Source organism: Pseudophryne corroboree, chromosome 2 (assembly GCF_028390025.1).
Source record: "Pseudophryne corroboree isolate aPseCor3 chromosome 2, aPseCor3.hap2, whole genome shotgun sequence".
In the NCBI taxonomy this organism is placed as follows: Eukaryota; Metazoa; Chordata; class Amphibia; order Anura; family Myobatrachidae; genus Pseudophryne; species Pseudophryne corroboree.
Window position 1 is genome coordinate 397,056,054 of NC_086445.1, and position 21,360 is coordinate 397,077,413.

Consider the following 21,360-nt stretch of genomic DNA (forward strand, 5'->3'; position numbering starts at 1 on the left):
TCATTGTTCCCTTTTAAAACGGGCGATTAGTAATCCTTCTACCAGTGGAAGACCTTCCCCTCTTCTGATACGTGGCCAGAGGGAGTTTGTTGTTGAAAGGATTCTTGACTCCAAGGTGGTTCGGGGTCGGCTGTCATTTTTGGTGCACTGGAAGGGGTATGGCCCGGAGGAGCGGTCGTGGGTGCGCAGTTGTGATCTTCATGCCCCCAGACTGATACGCTCTTTCTTCTCGCAGTTCCCCGATAAACCCGGTGGTAGGGGTTCTTTGACCCCTCGTCAGAGTGGGGGTACTGTTAGGGTCTCCTGCCCTGTGCTGCCACGTCGTCATGGCAACCGGGAGACAAGTGCTAGTGGTGTAACCTGAGCGCAGCTGATACTCCGGTTCGGGTCTTTTGCTGTGCAGTGGTTATAGGCTCTGTGCACGGCAGGGGATCCGGTGCTGGTTTTTGTGCTCACAGTCTGTGAGGTCTGAGTGGGGCGTGGACAGCACCTGCTTTATAAGGCCTCTTTTCAGGGTAAGCAGATGCTGCTGAATCTTTGTTGGTTAGTCAGTTCATGAACGTTAGCCAGTACTGTGTAGCTTTGTATTTGTTTGTTGCTTACTGCAAATAGGCCTGGGAATTTGGTATTACACTCTGCCAATCCAGACCTAGCAGTAAGACTGGAGTCAGTCGTTTAGCTTGCTGGGGTTCTGTTACTACCCTGTGAACTTAGCAAGTTTGCGGCTGTATTCTAAGACTTGCCTGTCTAATCCTGTCTCACTGTGCTAGGTGTCAGGGGTCAGTTTAGTGGCAGTAAGCTAAAACCTGTGCACTGCAAGTGAGAATTTGGATTGTGGAGATTCTCCTTGTGTCTATCATTCCATCTCTGACCAAGGAGTTTACTGCCACACCCGTTGGTAACCCTTTAGGGTTTTGCTGTTGCCCTTAGCAACAGCATTTCGGGTACTCTACGTATTAAAACACAACATCTTGCTTTCTCCTTCATCCACTAGGGGCCACTGGAGTGTAGTTACAATGGGGAGATAGTAGGTGGTATTGGTAGCTGGCACTTTAAAAATTCTCACACTGTGGCTAGCTCCTCCCCTACTATCTCCCCTCCAAGCCAGTCTTAGTTAAGTGCCCGAGGTAGCTGGTTCACTTGGGTTTAGCTGAAGAATTTTCTTCTTTTTTCTTTATTATTTTATTTTTCTTACACACACTCACAGACTGGCAGCTCTGCCACTGCCAGTCTGCACCGTGGGAGCTGCCGGCGGGGTCCCATCGCAGCTGCGTGCGGCTAGGGATGGGCCCCGGCTGAGGGAGACACTGAGCTCTCCTGAGTTGGCGGACACCGCTGCGTGCGGCGCGTGTCGCGGCCACTCCATCCAGCAGAAGATTCCGGCAGCATGGCAGCGGTGAGTATCAAAAAATGGTCGGACACCGCTGCGTGCGGCTTGTGTCGGGACCACCCCACCACAGAAGATTCCGGCTGGACGCCGCGGCGTGTGTCGGGGCCGATCCACCAAGAACACAGTGGTGAGTGAAGTATACTTTATTTGTGGTGGCTATGTATGTTTTTAGAGCAATGCACTGTTTATTGTTGTACAACCCACTCCAGAAGGGCTCTCTGGGGCTGTAATGTACTTTATTGTATCCTTACCTGTCCTCCTCATGGAGAAACAGACAGGATGATTGGGGGAGGCTGAGTATGTGTTTATACAACCCTGACTGAAAAACGGGTGTGTGTCATTCTGATAACCCTCTGCTCCCCCAGCTCCCCGCACCCCCCGCACAGATCCCCACTCAGCGCGACTCACAGAGCCGGCACAGGGATCCCGCTCGAGCGCAAAGCAATGTTTAAATTTGGCGCCTTGTACGGAGGGGGCGGAGCTAAGTCCCGCTCTGTAAAGCGAGCTCAGCGCTCCCTGCTCCCAGGCGGCGACTCGCGCTCTGTTCAGCGCAACACCCCCCGGCGGCGGCTAGCAGATACAGGGCTCTACTAGCGCTGTATAGCGGGCTCAGCGCTCAGCGCTCCCCGGCGGTGACTCGCAGGCCCAGCGGAGGGTACAGCTCGCTTCCCGCTTAGTTTTGCAATAAGGCGCCATAGCCGGGGGGCGGAGCTAACTCCTGCTCTGTACAGCGGGCTCAGCATTCTCCGCTCCCCGGCCACTGTTATAGTGTAATAGGCATTTATGTGAGTTAAATGGGGAGAATGTGATATAGTCAGAGTGGCTCAGCACTAATCCAGTTATCCACTATATAGATTTTATCGCATAGCCCAGAGGAGTTTCACTCTGGCGGCCATTTCCTCCCTGCACAGACCTGGCTTCATATTTGCAGTGTCTCCTATAGCCCAGTGGGCTAATCTTGCATACTCAGAGACAAATACAAATAAAGTCCCAGGTATATTAACAGTTAACCTGCTTTACTCAGCGGGCTCCCAGGTCTCCCCGTCGCTAGGCAACAGCTCTGGGATTTGTAACTTTTCGATACTTCAGGCTGCTGAAATATAGATACATTCCTCCTGCAGTAGAGTCCTCTACCCAGCATTTTCCTACTTGCAAATCAGGGAACCTGCTCTATTACAGTAGCTGGGACTCAGCTCAATAATAATTAAAAGGATCTACTGTGCAGTATTTATTTACCTACGGTGTGTGTGTATATATACATATATAGTTATGTTTGTGCATGTATATATATAGATATATATATTTAAGTGCGTGTAGGTATGTATATAGATAAATCCATAAAATACCAGATATAGGGGATAAAAGCCTACGGCCACACCACCCTGAACACGCCCGATCTCGTCTGATCTCGGAAACTAAGCAGGGTCAGGCCCGGTTAGTACTTGGATGGGAGACCGCCTGGGAATACCAGGTGCTGTAGGCTACTTCCGCAATGTTTTCTAATAACAACATCTTGCACATAACATTTTCCCCCATCTTTCTCACAGGCTGGTCACCATTTTGAAAAGCCAGCGGAACCTCAGAGAAACATCTGGTGCACCTTAATTAGCGGTACACTAAATACAGGGCGGGGTGTTGCCTTCCCTTTATTATTCCTTGTTGTCACTAGTTACTAATGCTATTTGTAATTGTGGAATGCGTGTAAGGCATCAGACAAATAGCGCTGCGGCTCAGTACGCTAGTAGCGGGTATCTGAATAGGGGTTTGACTCCAAACAAAACTTTAAGGAGAACTCCTATAGCCTAGGGCTAAGACTCCTGTCCCACAGCGCAGCGTTGCTGGTTCAGGTCTCCGCTGCTCCAGAAAGTTTATTTTAATCGTATCGGTCACTACACATTATAGTGCACACCTTACGTAGGGCTCTGTTTATTTAACCCACCTTTTCTCCTTTCGTTTGTCTCTCCTGGGATAGTCGAAGAATTCCCTCTTAGGTGTGAAGTATGCGGCGGAGCCATCTGCTTCGCCCTCCACGCACCTGCACACCCCTGTTTGATCAATGATGCAGGTAATGTCACTATTAACCAGACAATAACTCATGGTTTCCAAGGTCACAGGATCAAATCACAGCGGGACCAAACACACCTTTCCAAAAAGAAACTTTGCTAACATTCCATGCATTACTGATGTCTGTTTTCTGTGGATCTGAACCAGTGTCTCAGAATATACAGGTACATAATACAGCAGTTCATCTGATACTGCAGGTAAAGGAGGAGGACACGTCAAGTCCATCAGGGTTCCACGCCATTGACGAAAATGACAGCGACTGGTTCAGTTTCGGATGAGCTGGGCAGGCTCCGGTAGGCGGCCGACAGACACCCGAATACACAATATCAGGTATCAAACAAGGTTTGTTTTCCTATCTTTTCCCCGCAGATGGCAGGAGATGGTATCAGAACCTCTCTAGGGTATACACCTCGGTGTATCGCTGGTCCATCAAGCCGCCGTTTTCCTGAGGCAACCTTGCTCAGGGATCCATCGACATATGCGGCAGCATGGTTCTACCGTATCCGGAGCAGGTAGGTTGGGGAACAATTGTCCTCTAGGTTACAGGATGCTTCGCATCAGGATCAATTGATACTTTGATACAGGTCAGAATCACGATTCTGCTTTATGTTCCTTGGAGGTCTCCATGTCTACAGACTCGGACCCTGCATCTTCGCTTGGGCTGTCTTAACCCGACGACCTCTGGGGCTGCGACAGTGACAAGTAAACATGAAATCCTACGGGGCAGATGGTTCTGGGGAAGGAACTTTCTGCAGGATTTCTTGAACCAATGGAGGTAGGTCCACTTTGATTTCTCCTACTACTGCCCCAGCTCCAAGACAGACCTTTACTGGTCTTCCCTTTAGATTTTTTCGTGCCCTTTCAGGTTTTTGACTCCACACGGGTGATATCTTCGTCGCCAGGGGTTCTCAGGGTAAAAAGGCTGAAGCAGAGGTTCAACATCCTCAGTCCAGTCTGATTTTATGTCATCCTATACACCCATTACACCTGCAGGGTCCCAGGGTAGGCGCAGGTCGATGGGAGAAGGCTTGGGCGGTTACAACCGTCTCAGGAGTCCCTCGGCATAGGTCGGCTGATTTACGATGACAAGAGAGTCATACTGCAGGCTGCGCTCCATAGGTTTCTAACCGCAAAGGGTGTTGATCCCTGTTTTTCACATATCATTTGAATTAGGACAGTTCTCAGGCCTTTGTTTTCTTTTCACGTTCCGAAGCCAAGTGGCTCGGACAGGCCTATTCTGGCCTTACAATCCTTTTAGTCTGTGATTGCTAGTTTAAACAAGAAAGGGAGTTTTACGTGTCCCTTGTCTTCAGAGATGCCTGTTTACTGATTTCCGTTGGACAGGCTTTTCTCAGATTCCCCCTTAACAGGATTCTCATTTTCACTGTAAGTCCTTTACTCTTCTCTCTTCCGCTCCCACAGAGTTTAGGAAGATAACAGAATAACTCTTTTTCAAGGGCAGTGGGTGACGTTGGTTCCCTAATGGGACAATTTACTGCTACTATCCCACTCTGTACATTAGGTGGCTTCTGAATATCCGGAGGATCCACGAGCTTCTGATTCGACACAGATCCAATTTATGCTCCGCATAGACGTTTCTCAACACGGTCCGTCAGAGGTTTTTTCATTCCTCGGCACCAGAGACTCGATTTCTTCAGTCAAGTTACGACGTAATGAGTGGTCGCCTCCATTCCTCTCGGAACGGGGGACAACAATCTTGTTTCCAGATCAAGCCACCAGGTCAGACTCCTGGGTGAGGGAACATGCCCCGGAGTTTTGTCAGCTGGTCCGCTGTGGGCGGAGATTTCGGATCGACCTCAGGGCGTTCTGACTGACTCCTTAACCCTTTATTACTCTCGGACGGCAGTAGCCGTGGAGGCCCTCAGGGCTCCGGGGAGTTTTCTGGTTATTCTATCCTGCCTCCTTTTCTATTTCTACTTCATGTTCAGTAACACAGGAGGGGATTATGCGTGCTAGTCCTCTCGGTGGCGCTGGTTGGGCCACGCATGACTTGAAGATACAGATACGCCTGTTGTCAGTAGAGGAGCCTTGGCTCCTACCTCGACTGGACTGTCTACTTCAACAGGCTCCTTTTTTCTCCTTGTTCAATTTTACACTGGTTTCGGTTACCCGTGTGACTGTTCACGAGACCTCAGAAGGGAGGAGTTCCCTAGTTCGGTTAGGCCTACTGGGCTCCGATTTCAGAAGTCTATTACCTCTTCTCGCTTTTGCCACTTTGGGAAAACTTTATGGAGCATAATGAAGATAAAAGGGGGTTTTTCCCCCTTCTTCCAGTTACCATTCATCTTTGGTTTCTCTGGGAGGTTTTTTGCTCCGCTGCGCTTCAAACCACACTGACCGGAATTTTAGGTCTCTGCCTTTTTCGCTTTTCTTCCAAATGAGATTAGCCTAGCGGCCGTAAGTTCGGCCTCTTGTTCAGGGAGTACTCTATTGGCAACTCCCCGGGCTCGGCTTCGGCCTCAGCGGTCGTTTCTTCCAGAGGGGAGGTCCATTTTTCATATAAATCTGACACTAGTGGTTTTCAATCCTCTCTGAATGTTGTCAGGGCTCGTCAACTCTCTCTACAGAGGTCTCAGGCTATTCGATGAAGTGTTTTTTCTTCTTTGCTCTGGACGATGCTCCCGTACTAAATAGCCGGGGCCCCAGCATATGCTGGACAGTTGGATACATCTGATCATCAGACAGTCTTCTTGGCGGTTACTAGGGAACCTCCGTTTTCCATTTCAGCGCGCTTTACGCGCATTGTAAGACCTTCGGGGGCAGCCGCCCGCGGGGTCTCCATGAATATTTTGTCGGGCGGCTACTTGGTCAAACCGACATTCGTTTTGTCAAATTCTACAAGTTTGACACTTTTACGGCCTCTGCATCACTGTTTGGCCGAGCAGTTTTTACAGGACTCTCAGCGCTTTCCCACCCGTTTTTTGGGAGCTCTGGGACGTCCCCATTGTAACTACACTCCAGTGGCCCCTAGTGGATGAAGGAGAAATCAGGATTTTGGTACTTACCGATAAATCCCTTTCTCCGATTCCACAGGGGCCACTGGACGCCCGCCCAGCGCTGTTTCTCCTGATTTTTGTTTGATTAACGATTGCAGATCACCATATGACTGCTTGTTGGGTTCAGGCTAGCCTGGTTTTTTGTCAGGTTCTGTTCCAGGTTTAGTTTGTGTTCGCCTGGTTTACAGGGCGTCGTTAACCTCCTCTACCTTACGGTTTGTTTATTACAGCTCTCCTCGGGCACAGTTTAACGTAGACTGGCTTGGAGGGGAGATAGTAGGGGAGGAGCTAGCCACAGTGTGAGAATTTTTAAAGTGCCAGCTACCAATACCACCTACTATCTCCCCATTGTAACTACACTCCAGTGGCCCCTGTGGAATCGGAGAAAGGGATTTATCGGTAAGTACCAAAATCCTGATTTTTCCATCTTAGCAGTTCTAATACAAGGGAGATACCCAGTTCCTTAGCCTCTGGGCTTCTCTGTTCACTTTGTGTGTATTTTGTTACCCTATCACCTTCTGTGTACGTTATGTCATATCCCCCAGTTTGTCTGTGAGTCCATCTGTTTTGCATAACAGTTCAAACACCAGTACATTCCTGCAGACACTGGAGTGCATAACAGTTCTGACACCAGTACTTTCCTGCTGGCACTGGTGTGCATAACAGCTGGGGAGAACTTCCGGGAGAAGAAACTGCAAGGGTGTAAATGGCCATCTTTAGCCCTCTGAGATAACACCGCTCCTACTCCAACGGAGGAGGCATCCACCTCTAAGATGAAAGGAGAGTCGATGTCAGGCTGTTTCAGAACAGGCGCAGAGATGAACCTTTGTTTTAAAAGATGAAATGCTTGCATGGCTTCTTCAGACCACTTGGACGGGTTAGCACCCTTCTTAGTGAAAGCAGTAATAGGCGCCACAATGGTGGAAAAGTCTCGTATAAACTTTCGGTAATAGTTGGCGAACCCCAAGAACCTCTGGACCCCTTTGAGGGTTAAGGGTATCGGCCAATTTTGGATTGCTTGTAGTTTCTCAGGATCCATCTCTAGTCCGGAACCGGACACAATGTACCCTAGAAACGGAATGGACTTGACTTCAAAGACGCATTTCTCTAATTGATGATTGACACGGAGACGGGACAGAACCTCTTTAACCCAAAAACGATGTTCCTCTAAATCGTTGGCAAAAATGAGGATATCGTCTAGATAGACCACGACATGACGGTATAGAATGTCTCTGAAGATCTCATTGACAAAATGCTGGAAGACAGCTGGAGCATTACTCAATCCGAAGGGCATGACGAGGTACTCATAATGTCCGTCACGGGTGTTAAAGGCGGTCTTCCACTCGTCACCCTCACGGATCCGGATGAGATTGTATGCACCTCTCAACTCCAGCTTTGTAAAGATGGTAGCTCCGCTAACTCTGTCAAAGAGCTCAGTAATCAGGGGTAAAGGATAACGGTTCTTGATGGTAATGTCGCTCAAACCTCTGTAGTCGATGCACGGCCGCAGACCACCATCTTTCTTTTTTACAAAAAAGAAGCCTGCGCCGGCTGGGGAAGAAGAAGGTCGAATGAACCCCTTTGCTAGGTTCTCTTTAATGTATTCCTCCATAGAATGCGTCTCAGGCAGAGACAACGGATAAGTTCGGCCTCGAGGTGGAACCTTCCCTGGAACGAGATCAATCGGGCAGTCCCATTCTCTGAGGAGGAAGGATATCAGCAGAAGCTTTACTGAACACATCCGTAAAATCTTGATATGGAGGAGGTGGAACATCAGACGACCTGGGGGAGGAAGAACAGACAGGCAATACTTTAAACAAACATGTCTCAGCACAGGAGGAACCCCTTGCCAGAATTTGCGTAGTCGTCCAATCAATTGTAGGATTGTGAAGACGGAGCCATGGAAGGCCCAGGACCACAGGATGTGTGGCTCTTGGAATCACTAAAAAAGAAATAAGTTCGGAATGAAGAACTCCCACTCTCAGACGAACTGGTAGAGTCCTTAAAGAAATAACTGCATCAAAAATCTTGCTGCCATCCACGGTGTCACGATCCGGGTATCTGGACGCCATTACTTACCCTTCAGATGCCTCCTAAGGCGGGCTCAGCGTTCCAGGACCGGATTCCGCTGTTCCTGAGTTTCCACATGCAGAGTGGTCTTTTCATCAGCCGCGGCCTCCGCTGTGCCCGCGTGGTTAAATGTGCATCTATCAGCCTGGCGTCTCCTGTCTCCAGTGGCCGGCGCCGCCATTACTGTTTCCCAGACCACATGGATTACAAACCAAACTTCCCTCCAAGTGTCTGCATGGGCGCAGCCATCTTGGATTCTGTCATCTGATCATTTCCACCAATCTGCTGTCTGTGTTGTTGATTTGCATAATTGCCTAGCCAACCCCTTCCTTGCTGCAGGTATAAGTAAGCTGTACCTGAGCAAGGAAGACGTCAGTGCTTTGGTTGTCAAACCTAGTTCCTGTTTGTCTCTCTTCTATGATTGTCTTCCAGGTTCCAGCTCCTGTCTCAAGACTTCCACCATAGAGACCCGCACCAGCATTCCACCTGCGGTGTAGCCTGACTCTCCAATCCATTGTGGATTCATCTGTTTCCAGCTACAACACTACCTGCTTCCAGCCTCAGCTTCCAGCAGAGTACAGCTTCCCTTAAAGGGCCGGTGTCCTTTCTACACTTTACCACTCTCCACCGGAATTATTATTTCTCCGCTCTCAAGTTCTACATTTCAGTTCACATTTCATCGCTCCCAAAGTTCATTTATTATTTAACTGGTTCCAGCCAGTATCCACTCCGTGCTAACAACAGTCTGGTTCCAGCCAGTATCCACAGCAGCTGTTTTACCTTCAGCAACCCAGCTCTTCCTGGAACACCAGCTGGTACAATCCTGGGTTATCTCCATTGCTACAGCCGGGCCTGGTAAGGACTTTCCATCTAGAAGATCATAAGAACTATCTCACACTACCAGTGCCCTGTGGCTCCTGCCATGCTGTAGTACTCAGGAACTGTATTTATTCTTTGCTGACTTTTACGTTTTCTTTTATTGCTGCTGTGATGCGGAGTTGTCGTAATAAACATCATTGACTTTTATCTAAGTTGTCGTGGTCACGCCTTCGGGCAGTTATTATTCATGTTACTTACATGTCCAGGGGTCTGATACAACCTCCCAGGTTCCGGTACATCTCAGCCCCTACAACTGAGGCTGCCTCCCGTCAGCTCAGGCCCTCAGTTGTGACACACGGCAGTTAAAGAAATGGACGAAGGAAGTCTCTCGGTGGGTAGGGACCACCGTTTAACATAGGCTTCGGTAATAAAGTTCCCAGCTGCTCCGGAATCAAGGAGGGCAATGACGTTCCGATAACGTTGAGCAACTTGAAGCGAGACTGGGAGATTACAATCTTGAGGAGATGGAGAGGAGATCATTACTCCTAGCCGGCCCTCTCCTTGGCGAGCTAGGATTTGGAGTTTCCCGGACGTTTGGGACAGGCATTAATGGTGTGAGACGGAGCTGCACAATAGAGACAGAGAGACTCGGAGAGACGTCTTCGGCGCTCAGCAGGAGTTAAACGGGAATGGCCAAGTTGCATGGGCTCATCTTTAGATGGTGACAGTTGACGAGGAGGAGGAGCAGAAGATTTTGGAGCAGATGATCTTCCACGCTCAGTTGCTCTCTCTCTGAAACGTAAATCAACTTTCGTGCAGAGTGAGATTAGCTCATCTAACTTAGAAGGTAAGTCTCTGGTAGCTAACTCATCTTTAATACGCTCGGATAAGCCATGCCAGAATGCAGCATACAGGGCCTCGTCGTTCCATGCCAGTTCGGACGCCAGGATCTGGAACTGTATCAGATATTGTCCTACAGTACGTGACCCCTGGCGTAAACGGAGAATCTCGGATGAAGCTGAGGTTACCCGGCCTGGCTCGTCGAAGATGCGCCTGAATGTTGACACGAAGGCAGTGTAGGAAGATAGCAGGGTGTCGGACCTCTCCCATAACGGTGATGCCCAATCAAGGGCTGAGCCACTGAGAAGAGAAATAATGTAGGCAATTTTTGTACGGTCACTGGGAAAATTGCCAGGTTGTAGCTCAAACTGAATCTCACACTGGTTGAGAAATCCCCTGCAGAATCTTGGAGATCCGTCAAATTTTGCTGGCGTTGGAAGATGAAGACGTGGAGCAGAAATGGGTAAGGTGGGTGGGGTTATAGCTGGAGTCACTGTGGTTGACGCACCAGACGCGCCTGATCCACGGAGAGTTGTCTGAATCCCATCCAGCCGAGTAGAGAAATCCTGGAGACAGCGGATGATGTGGCCCTGTGCAGCCTCCTGATGTTCTAGTCGGGCTGCCAGTTCTTGCATCGGCCTGGCCGCTTGATCCTGGTCTCCGGCTGGATTCATTGGGTCAGTGCTTACTGTCACAACTGAGGGCCTGAGCTGACGGGAGGCAGCCTCAGTTGTAGGGGCTGAGATGTACCGGAACCTGGGAGGTTGTATCAGACCCCTGGACATGTAAGTAACATGAATAATAACTGCCCGAAGGCGTGACCACGACAACTTGGATAAAAGTCAATGATGTTTATTATGACAACTCCGCAACACAGCAGCAGTAAAAGAAAACGTAAAAGTCAGCAAAGAATAAATACAGTTCCTGGGTACTACAGGATGGCAGGAGCCACAGGGCACTGGTAGTGTGAGATAGTTCTTATAATCTTCTAGATGGAAAGTCCTTACCAGGCCCGACTGTAGCAATGGAGATAACCCAGGATTGTACCAGCTGGTGTTCCAGGAAAAGCTGGGTTGCTGAAGATAAAACGGCTGCTGTGGATACTGGCTGGAACCAGACTGTTGTTAGCACGGAGTGGATACTGGCTGGAACCAGTTAAATAATAAATGAACTTGGGAGCGATGAAATATGAACTGAAATGTAGAACTTGAGAGCGGAGAAATAATAATACCGGTGGAGAGTGGTAAAGTGTAGAACGGACACCGGCCCTTTAAGAGAAGCTGTACTCTGCTGGAAGCTGGGCTGGAAGCAGGTAATGTTGTAGCTGGAAACAGATGAATCCACAATGGATTGGAGAGTCAGGCTACACCGCAGGTGGAATGCTGGTGCGGGTCTCTATGGTGGAAGTCTTGAGACAGGAGCTGGAACCTGGAAGACAATCACAGGAGAGAGACAAACAGGAACTAGGTTTGACAACCAAAGCACTGACGCCTTCCTTGCTCAGGCACAGTGTATTTATACCTGCAGCAAGGAAGAGATTGGCTAGGCAATTATGCAGATTAACAATACTGACAACAGATTGGAGGAAATGATCAGCTGACAGAATCCAAGATGGCTGCGCCCATGCAGACACTTGGAGGGAAGTTTGGTTTGTAATCCATGTGGTAATGAAAACAGTAATGGCGGCGCCGGCCACTGGAGACAGGAGACGCCAGGCTGACAAGTGCACATCCAACCACACGGACACAGCGGAGGCCGCGGCCGACGCAATCGCCACTCTGACACTCTGCATGCAGAAGCCCAGGGACGGCGGCGGAGGCCGCGGGAGACGCCATGCCAGATGCAATAAGGCGCTACTGTGACAGCGTCTCAGAGAGACAGGAGAGGATGCAGGAATGCGAACACTAGGATAACAGATGGGATCCGGTCCTGGAGCGCTGAGCCAGCCCCAGGAGGCATCTGATGGGTAAGAAATGGCGTCCAGATACACGGATCGTGACAGCATATAACCGAGCCCTGTTTCACTGCTAGGGGTCGATCCTCCTTACCCCGTTGTATTGGGCCATACAGTTTCCCTGCTGTGCTCTGGATAGGGAGGCCCTATATACTGGGACACGTGCTTCTCTTGCCACTAGTGTGCCTCCCTGGACTGCTGTTGATGACACTTCTCCACTGCATGTCTTTCTAATCAGAATCAGCTTTATTAGCCAGGTGTACTCACGTACACTAGGAATTCTTTGTGGTACACTGGTAATGTGACCCCACTTCCCCCTGGTATCCCATATATTTCTTGAAGTGCTACCTGTGCTCCCCTCCTTCCCCTGCCTCTGAGGTGTAATTTGCATTCCTCTTTCTGCCTACCTCTGTTATTTCACAAAGAAATAAGAAAGGTCAGTCAGCCCCTACAAACTTTTTCGGGAACAAAGCTAAAACAGCATAGTCGCAGCGGTCCCTCCTGGACTCATCTACTTCTCCTCAATCCTCTGATTCGAGTATTGACCTACAAATACAGGCCGTGGTAACCGGCCTACTGGAAGGCGTGCAATCTGCTTTTAACCAGGAACTTTCTAAAGCGGTCTCGGAATTTAAATTTGAAATCGCCTCTTTAGGCTCCAGGACTGACACTTTAGAAACTAAGGCTGACGACCCCTGTCGCTCAGAACTGCGCATGGACTTGAAACTTACTAGGCTCCGCAAAGAGATCTAACTGCTTAAGCAGAAGCAGATGGATCTAGAAAATAGTTCCATGTGTAATATTGTCCGTATTCGAAACATTGCGTAATCTGTGTCCGTGATTTCTTTTTTGAAGATGACGCTCTGCCCCATATTCTTCTATGGCTCTTAAATGAATTCCTGTTAATGGACTTAACTCCCCCAAAGAAACGTATAATGTACTTCTTAGTGCCTGTAACAGGTATTGTCTTCCTTCAGGAGACTCGCTTCACTGGCTTGAATACCCAACATAAAGGTAAGCAGTACTCCTAGACCTTCTTTGCCTCAGATGATTGCAAAAAGCTGGGAGTTTCGATCCTATTTCACCGCAGGGTCTCTTTTACTCATTCTAAGATGATAATAGACCCGGAAGGATGATACATTGTAGTGATAGGCTCTTTATGCTCATATACTTATACCTTTGTCTCCATATATGCACCTAACCAAGACCAGCCCCAGTTTTTCCAACATTTGTTTCCCCGTCTTCTCAAAATCGTACAGGGACACATTATTTTAGGTGGTGACTTAAATACAGTTATTGATCCGTCACTAGATAAATCTGGCACCTCATGTCCGCATAGAAATTCTAATCTCTCTAGAGCATCCCTCACCCTTGCCTCTTCCCTTAAACAACTTAATCTCTGCAACTCCTGGCGTTTTTGTCACTCCTCGGCCTGTGATTACACCCATTACTCTGCCCCACCACCATACTCCCGCATAGATATGCTTCATGTGTCTCAGTCTGCCACCACGACTCTTCTTGACGCCAGTATTACTTCTTTTACGTGGACCGATCATGCGGGTGTTTATATTTTACTTTTGAACTTTTATGACTCCTTATATAACTTACCGGTACCCTCTGCTTCCCCATGTGATTCTGGGGCGGTACAAGCGTACCTATCCAATATGCCTTTATCTTGTTTAACGGATAGCCAGTTATCTGCGTCGAATGCAGACATTACGCAAGAGGAAACTGTTGCTGCCATAAAGTCCATGCGCCCGTCTGCTGCTCCGGGTCCTGATTGTTTTATGGCTCAATACTACGAAACCTTTGCGCCCGAGCTGGCTTCCCCGCCTCACATCTCTATTTAATAGTATTTTGAATGGCGCATCTTTTGCACCCGCTTTGTTACTGTCACAACTGAGGGCCTGAGCTGACGGGAGGCAGCCTCAGTTGTAGGGGCTGAGATGTACCGGAACCTGGGAGGTTGTATCAGACCCCTGGACATGTAAGTAACATGGATAATAACTGCCCGAAGGCGTGACCACGACAACTTGGATAAAAGTCAATGATGTTTATTATGACAACTCCGCAACACAGCAGCAGTAAAAGAAAACGTAAAAGTCAGCAAAGAATAAATACAGTTCCTGGGTACTACAGGATGGCAGGAGCCACAGGGCACTGGTAGTGTGAGATAGTTCTTATGATCTTCTAGATGGAAAGTCCTTACCAGGCCCGACTGTAGCAATGGAGATAACCCAGGATTGTGCCAGCTGGTGTTCCAGGAAAAGCTGGGTTGCTGAAGATAAAACAGCTGCAGTGGATACTGGCTGGAACCAGACTGTTGTTAGCACGGAGTGGATACTGGCTGGAACCAGTTAAATAATAAATGAACTTGGGAGCGATGAAATATGAATTGAAATGTAGAACTTGAGAGCGGAGAAATAATAATACCGGTGGAGAGTGGTAAAGTGTAGAAAGGACACCGGCCCTTTAAGGGAAGCTGTACTCTGCTGGAAGCTGAGCTGGAAGCAGGTAATGTTGTAGCTGGAAACAGATGAATCCACAATGGATTGGAGAGTCAGGCTACACCGCAGGTGGAATGCTGGTGCGGGTCTCTATGGTGGAAGTCTTGAGACAGGAGCTGGAACCTGGAAGACAATCACAGGAGAGAGACAAACAGGAACTAGGTTTGACAACCAAAGCACTGACGCCTTCCTTGCTCAGGCACAGTGTATTTATACCTGCAGCAAGGAAGGGATTGGCTAGGCAATTATGCAGATTAACAATACTGACAACAGATTGGAGGAAATGATCAGCTGACAGAATCCAAGATGGCTGCGCCCATGCAGACACTTGGAGGGAAGTTTGGTTTGTAATCCATGTGGTAATGAAACAGTAATGGCGGCGCCGGCCACTGGAGACAGGAGACGCCAGGCTGACAAGTGCACATCCAACCACGCGGACACAGCGGAGGCCGCGGCTGACGTAATCGCCACTCTGACACTCTGCATGCAGAAGCTCAGGGACGGCGGCGGAGGCCGCGGGAGATGCCATGCCAGATGTAATAAGGCGTTACTGTGACAGCGTCTCAGAGAGACAGGAGAGGATGCAGGAATGTGAACATTAGGATAACAGATGGGATCCGGTCCTGGAGCGCTGAGCCAGCCTTAGGAGGCATCTGATGGGTAAGAAATGGCGTCCAGATACCCGGATCGTGACAGCACCCCCCCCTTTAGGAGTGGCCCCAGGACACTTCTTTGGCTTTTGAGGAAACTTGGAATGGAATCTCCGGACCACGGCAGGAGCTTGGACATCAGAAGCATTGGTCCATGAACGTTCCTCAGGACCATAACCCTTCCAGTCAATAAGATATTGTAGTTGACCGTAACGGTGACGTGAGTCCAGGATCTTGGCCACTTCATACTCAACGCCTCGTTGAGTTTGGACTTTCGGAGTTGGAGGAAGTGAGGAATGAAACCGATTCAAGATCAGCGGTTTCAACAGGGAAACATGGAATGTCCTGGGTATTTTTAAGAAGGGAGGCAACTGGAGTCTGTAAGCAACAGGATTGATGACTTGTTCAATCTTGAAAGGACCGATATAGCGAGGTGCAAACTTCATACTGGGAACTCTTAACCTCAAATTCTTCGTGGATAACCATACCCGATCACCCACCTTGAGAGCAGGAACTGCTCGACGCTTCTTATCCGCAAACTTCTTGTACCTGAACGATGCCTTGAGCAGAGCCGATCGTACTCTCTTCCAGATATTGGCAAACTGATGCAAGGTGATATCCACTGCGGGAACAGAAGTTGCTGGAAGCGGTTGGAACTCAGGGACTTTAGGATGGAATCCAAAGTTAGTGAAGAATGGTGTTGAAGCAGATGAAGAATGATACTGGTTGTTATGACAGAACTCGGCCCAGGGAAGTAATTGAACCCAGTCATCTTGAGAGGAGGACACATAGATGCGGAGGAAGGCCTCCAAGTCCTGATTCACCCTCTCGGTTTGACCATTGGTCTGAGGATGGTAAGCCGTGGAAAACTTTAGCTTGACTTGGAGGACTTGACATAAACTTCGCCAGAATTTGGCTGTGAATTGAACTCCTCGATCTGATATAATTTCTTCAGGAAGACCGTGGAGTCGGAAGATCTCTTGTATGAATACTTGAGCCAACTTGGAAGCTGACGGAAGACCGGTGAGAGGAATGAAGTGTGCCATCTTGGTGAACCGGTCAACTACCACCCAGATGGTATTGAACTTGTTGCACATGGGTAAGTCTGTAATGAAATCCATCGACAAGTGGGTCCATGGTCGACGGGGAACGGATAGTGGAACCAGTTGCCCCGCAGGCGACTGGCGGGATACTTTATGTTGGGCACACTTTGGGCAAGATGCAATAAACTCCAAGACGTCCTTTTTCAGAGTTGGCCACCAATAGGACCTAGAGATAAACTCCAGGGTTTTTTGGATACCTGTATGTCCGGCAAAACGGGAAGCATGGGCCCAATGCATGAGCTTCTTCCTTAGCATCGGCTTCACAAAACTTTTCCCTGATGGGGGCGTAGAGTCCATCCCTACCGTGGAGAATGCCAACGGATTTATAATAGGATGCTTGTCTGAAGACTCTGACTCATTTTCTTGCTCCCATGAGCGGGAAAGGGCATCTGCCTTGCGATTCTGAGAGCCCGGACAGAACTGGAGTTTAAAGTCGAACCTGGAAAAGAAAAGTGCCCATCTGGCCTGACGAGGGTTGAGACATTGTGCGCTCTTCAGGTATAAAAGGTTCTTGTGGTCTGTAAGTATGGTGATTGAATGAGAAGCTCCCTCCAACAGATACCTCCACTCTTCTAGAGCGAGCTTGATGGCTAGCAACTCCTGGTCGCCAATGGCATAGTTGCGCTCAGCTGGGGAGAACTTCCGGGAGAAGAAACTGCAAGGGTGTAAATGGCCATCTTTAGCCCTCTGAGATAACACCGCTCCTACTCCAACGGAGGAGGCATCCACCTCTAAGATGAAAGGAGAGTCGATGTCAGGCTGTTTCAGAACAGGCGCAGAGATGAACCTTTGTTTTAAAAGATGAAATGCTTGCATGGCTTCTTCAGACCACTTGGACGGGTTAGCACCCTTCTTAGTGAAAGCAGTAATAGGCGCCACAATGGTGGAAAAGTCTCGTATAAACTTTCGGTAATAGTTGGCGAACCCTAAGAACCTCTGGACCCCTTTGAGGGTTAAGGGTACCGGCCAATTTTGGATTGCTTGTAGTTTCTCAGGATCCATCTCTAGTCCGGAACCGGACACAATGTACCCTAGAAACGGAATGGACTTGACTTCAAAGACGCATTTTTCTAATTTGCAATAGAGATGATTGACACGGAGACGGGACAGAACCTCTTTAACCCAAAAACGATGTTCCTCTAAATCGTTGGCAAAAATGAGGATATCGTCTAGATAGACCACGACATGACGGTATAGAATGTCTCTGAAGATCTCATTGACAAAATGCTGGAAGACAGCTGGAGCATTACTCAATCCGAAGGGCATGACGAGGTACTCATAATGTCCGTCACGGGTGTTAAAGGCGGTCTTCCACTCGTCACCCTCACGGATCCGGATGAGATTGTATGCACCTCGCAAGTCCAGCTTTGTAAAGATGGTAGCTCCGCTAACTCTGTCAAAGAGCTCAGTAATCAGGGGTAAAGGATAACGGTTCTTGATGGTTATGTCTTTCAAACCTCTGTAGTCGATGCACGGCCGCAGACCACCATCTTTCTTTTTTTACAAAAAAGAAGCCTGCGCCGGCTGGAGAAGAAGAAGGTCGAATGAACCCCTTTGCTAGGTTCTCTTTAATATATTCCTCCATAGAATGCGTCTCAGGCAGAGACAACGGATAAGTTCGGCCTCGAGGTGGAACCTTCCCTGGAACGAGATCAATCGGACAGTCCCATTCTCTATGAGGAGGAAGGATATCAGCAGAAGCTTTACTGAACACATCCGTGAAATCTTGATATGGAGGAGGTGGAACATCAGACGACCTGGGGGAGGAAGAACAGACAGGCAATACTTTAAACAAACAAACATGTCTCAGCACAGGAGGAACCCCATGCCAGGATTTGCGTAGTCGTCCAATCAATTGTAGGATTGTGAAGACGGAGCCATGGAAGGCCCAGGACCACAGGATGTGTGGCTCTTGGAATCACTAAAAGTGAAATAAGTTCGGAATGAAGAACTCCCACTCTCAGACGAACTGGTAGAGTCCTTAGAGCAATAACTGTATCAAAAATTTTACTGCCATCCACGGCAGTTAAGGAAAAGGAGGAAGGAAGTCTCTCGGTGGGTAGGGACCACCGTTTAACATAGGCTTCGGTAATAAAGTTCCCAGCTGCTCCGGAATCCAGGAGGGCAATGACGTTCTGATAACGTTGAGCAACTTGAAGCGAGACTGGAAGATTACAATCTTGAGGAGATGGAGAGGAGATCATTACTCCTAGCCGGCCCTCTCCTTGGCGAGCTAGGATTTGGAGTTTTCCCGGACGTTTGGGACAGGCATTAATAGTGTGAGACGGAGCTGCACAATAGAGACAGAGAAACTCGGAGAGACGTCTTCGGCGCTCAGCAGGAGTTAAACGGGAATGGCCAAGTTGCATGGGCTCATCTTTAGATGGTGACAGTTGACGAGGAGGAGGAGCAGAAGATTTTGGAGCAGATGATCTTCCACGCTCAGTTGCTCTCTCTCTGAAACGTAAATCCACTTTCGTGCAGAGTGAGATTAGCTCATCTAACTTAGAAGCTAAGTCTCTGGTAGCTAACTCATCTTTAATACGCTCAGATAAGCCATGCCAGAATGCAGCATACAGGGCCTCGTCGTTCCATGCCAGTTCGGATGCCAGGATCTGGAACTGTATCAGATATTGTCCTACAGTACGTGACCCCTGGCGTAAACGGAGAATCTCGGATGAAGCTGAGGTTACCCGGCCTGGCTCGTCGAAGATGCGCCTGAATGTTGACACGAAGGCAGTGTAGGAAGATAGCAGGGTGTCGGACCTCTCCCATAACGGTGATGCCCAATCAAGGGCTGAGCCACTGAGAAGAGAAATAATGTAGGCAATTTTTGTACGGTCACTGGGAAAATTGCCAGGTTGTAGCTCAAACTGAATCTCACACTGGTTGAGAAATCCCCTGCAGAATCTTGGAGATCCGTCAAATTTTGCTGGCGTTGGAAGATGAAGACGTGGAGCAGAAATGGGTAAGGTGGGTGGGGTTATAGCTGGAGTCACTGTGGTTGACGCACCAGACGCGCCTGATCCACGGAGAGTTGTCTGGATCCCATCCAGCCGAGTAGAGAGATCCTGGAGACAGCGGATGATGTGGCCCTGTGCAGCCTCCTGATGTTCTAGTCGGGCTGCCAGTTCTTGCATCGGCCTGGCCGCTTGATCCTGGTCTCCGGCTGGATTCATTAGGTCAGTGCTTACTGTCACAACTGAGGGCCTGAGCTGACGGGAGGCAGCCTCAGTTGTAGGGGCTGAGATGTACCGGAACCTGGGAGGTTGTATCAGACCCCTGGACATGTAAGTAACATGGATAATAACTGCCCGAAGGCGTGACCACGACAACTTGGATAAAAGTCAATGATGTTTATTATGACAACTCCGCAACACAGCAGCAGTAAAAGAAAACGTAAAAGTCAGCAAAGAATAAATACAGTTCCTGGGTACTACAGGATGGCAGGAGCCACAGGGCACTGGTAGTGTGAGATAGTTCTTATGATCTTCTAGATGGAAAGTCCTTACCAGGCCCGACTGTAGCAATGGAGATAACCCAGGATTGTGCCAGCTGGTGTTCCAGGAAAAGCTGGGTTGCTGAAGATAAAACAGCTGCTGTGGATACTGGCTGGAACCAGACTGTTGTTAGCACGGAGTGGATACTGGCTGGAACCAGTTAAATAATAAATGAACTTGGGAGCGATGAAATATGAACTGAAATGTAGAACTTGAGAGCGGAGAAATAATAATACCGGTGGAGAGTGGTAAAGTGTAGAAAGGACACCGGCCCTTTAAGGGAAGCTGTACTCTGCTGGAAGCTGAGCTGGAAGCAGGTAATGTTGTAGCTGGAAACAGATGAATCCACAATGGATTGGAGAGTCAGGCTACACCGCAGGTGGAATGCTGGTGCGGGTCTCTATGGTGGAAGTCTTGAGACAGGAGCTGGAACCTGGAAGACAATCACAGGAGAGAGACAAACAGGAACTAGGTTTGACAACCAAAGCACTGACGCCTTCCTTGCTCAGGCACAGTGTATTTATACCTGCAGCAAGGAAGGGATTGGCTAGGCAATTATGCAGATTAACAATACTGACAACAGATTGGAGGAAATGATCAGCTGACAGAATCCAAGATGGCTGCGCCCATGCAGACACTTGGAGGGAAGTTTGGTTTGTAATCCATGTGGTAATGAAACAGTAATGGCGGCGCCGGCCACTGGAGACAGGAGACGCCAGGCTGACAAGTGCACATCCAACCACGCGGACACAGCGGAGGCCGCGGCTGACGTAATCGCCACTCTGACACTCTGCATGCAGAAGCTCAGGGGCGGAGGCCGCGGGAGACGCCATGCCAGATGTAATAAGGCGTTACTGTGACAGCGTCTCAGAGAGACAGGAGAGGATGCAGGAATGTGAACATTAGGATAACAGATGGGATCCGGTCCTGGAGCGCTGAGCCAGCCTTAGGAGGCATCTGATGGGTAAGAAATGGCGTCCAGATACCCGGATCGTGACAGTTACAAGCAGATATTGTGGTTATTCCGAAACCTGATAGGGATCCCTCAAAATGTGGTAATTACCGGCCAATCTCCTTACTCAACGTAGATCTTAAAATTTACGCCAAACTCTTAGCGCTGTGTCTAGCCACTCCTCTTCCTCACCTGATCCACCCAGACCAGGTGGACTTGATCCCCGGTCGTCAAATGTCCAATAATACTAGGAGAGCCATAGATTTAATCCACTCTGTTCATAAACAGAAACTCCCCTCTTTAATTCTTGCGCTAGATGCTGAGAAGGCATTCGACCGTATCTCTTCTTGGTCCTTTACCTTTTCAGGTTCTCTACAAGATGGGGTTTGCCGGTCGGTTTTTCCAGGGTATTCAAGCGCTGTATCGTTCCCCCTCTGCCACGGTTTCGGTTACCTACTCACCTCTTGACCTTTTGGGTATCGCTAACGGCATCA

The 21,360-nt window shown here is 48.9% G+C and overlaps 1 protein-coding gene and 1 non-coding gene across 5 annotated transcripts in view; both read left to right on the forward strand.

The window, feature by feature from the left end:
• Window positions 1-21,360, forward strand: part of MITD1 (microtubule interacting and trafficking domain containing 1) — an 86,053-nt gene that overhangs the window by 10,710 nt on the left and 53,983 nt on the right. The gene's annotated exons all lie outside the window — the stretch shown is intronic.
• On the forward strand, window positions 2,755-2,873 carry LOC135051640 (5S ribosomal RNA). Its single transcript, XR_010242211.1, has one exon. It is a non-coding gene; the product is annotated as a 5S ribosomal RNA (ribosomal RNA).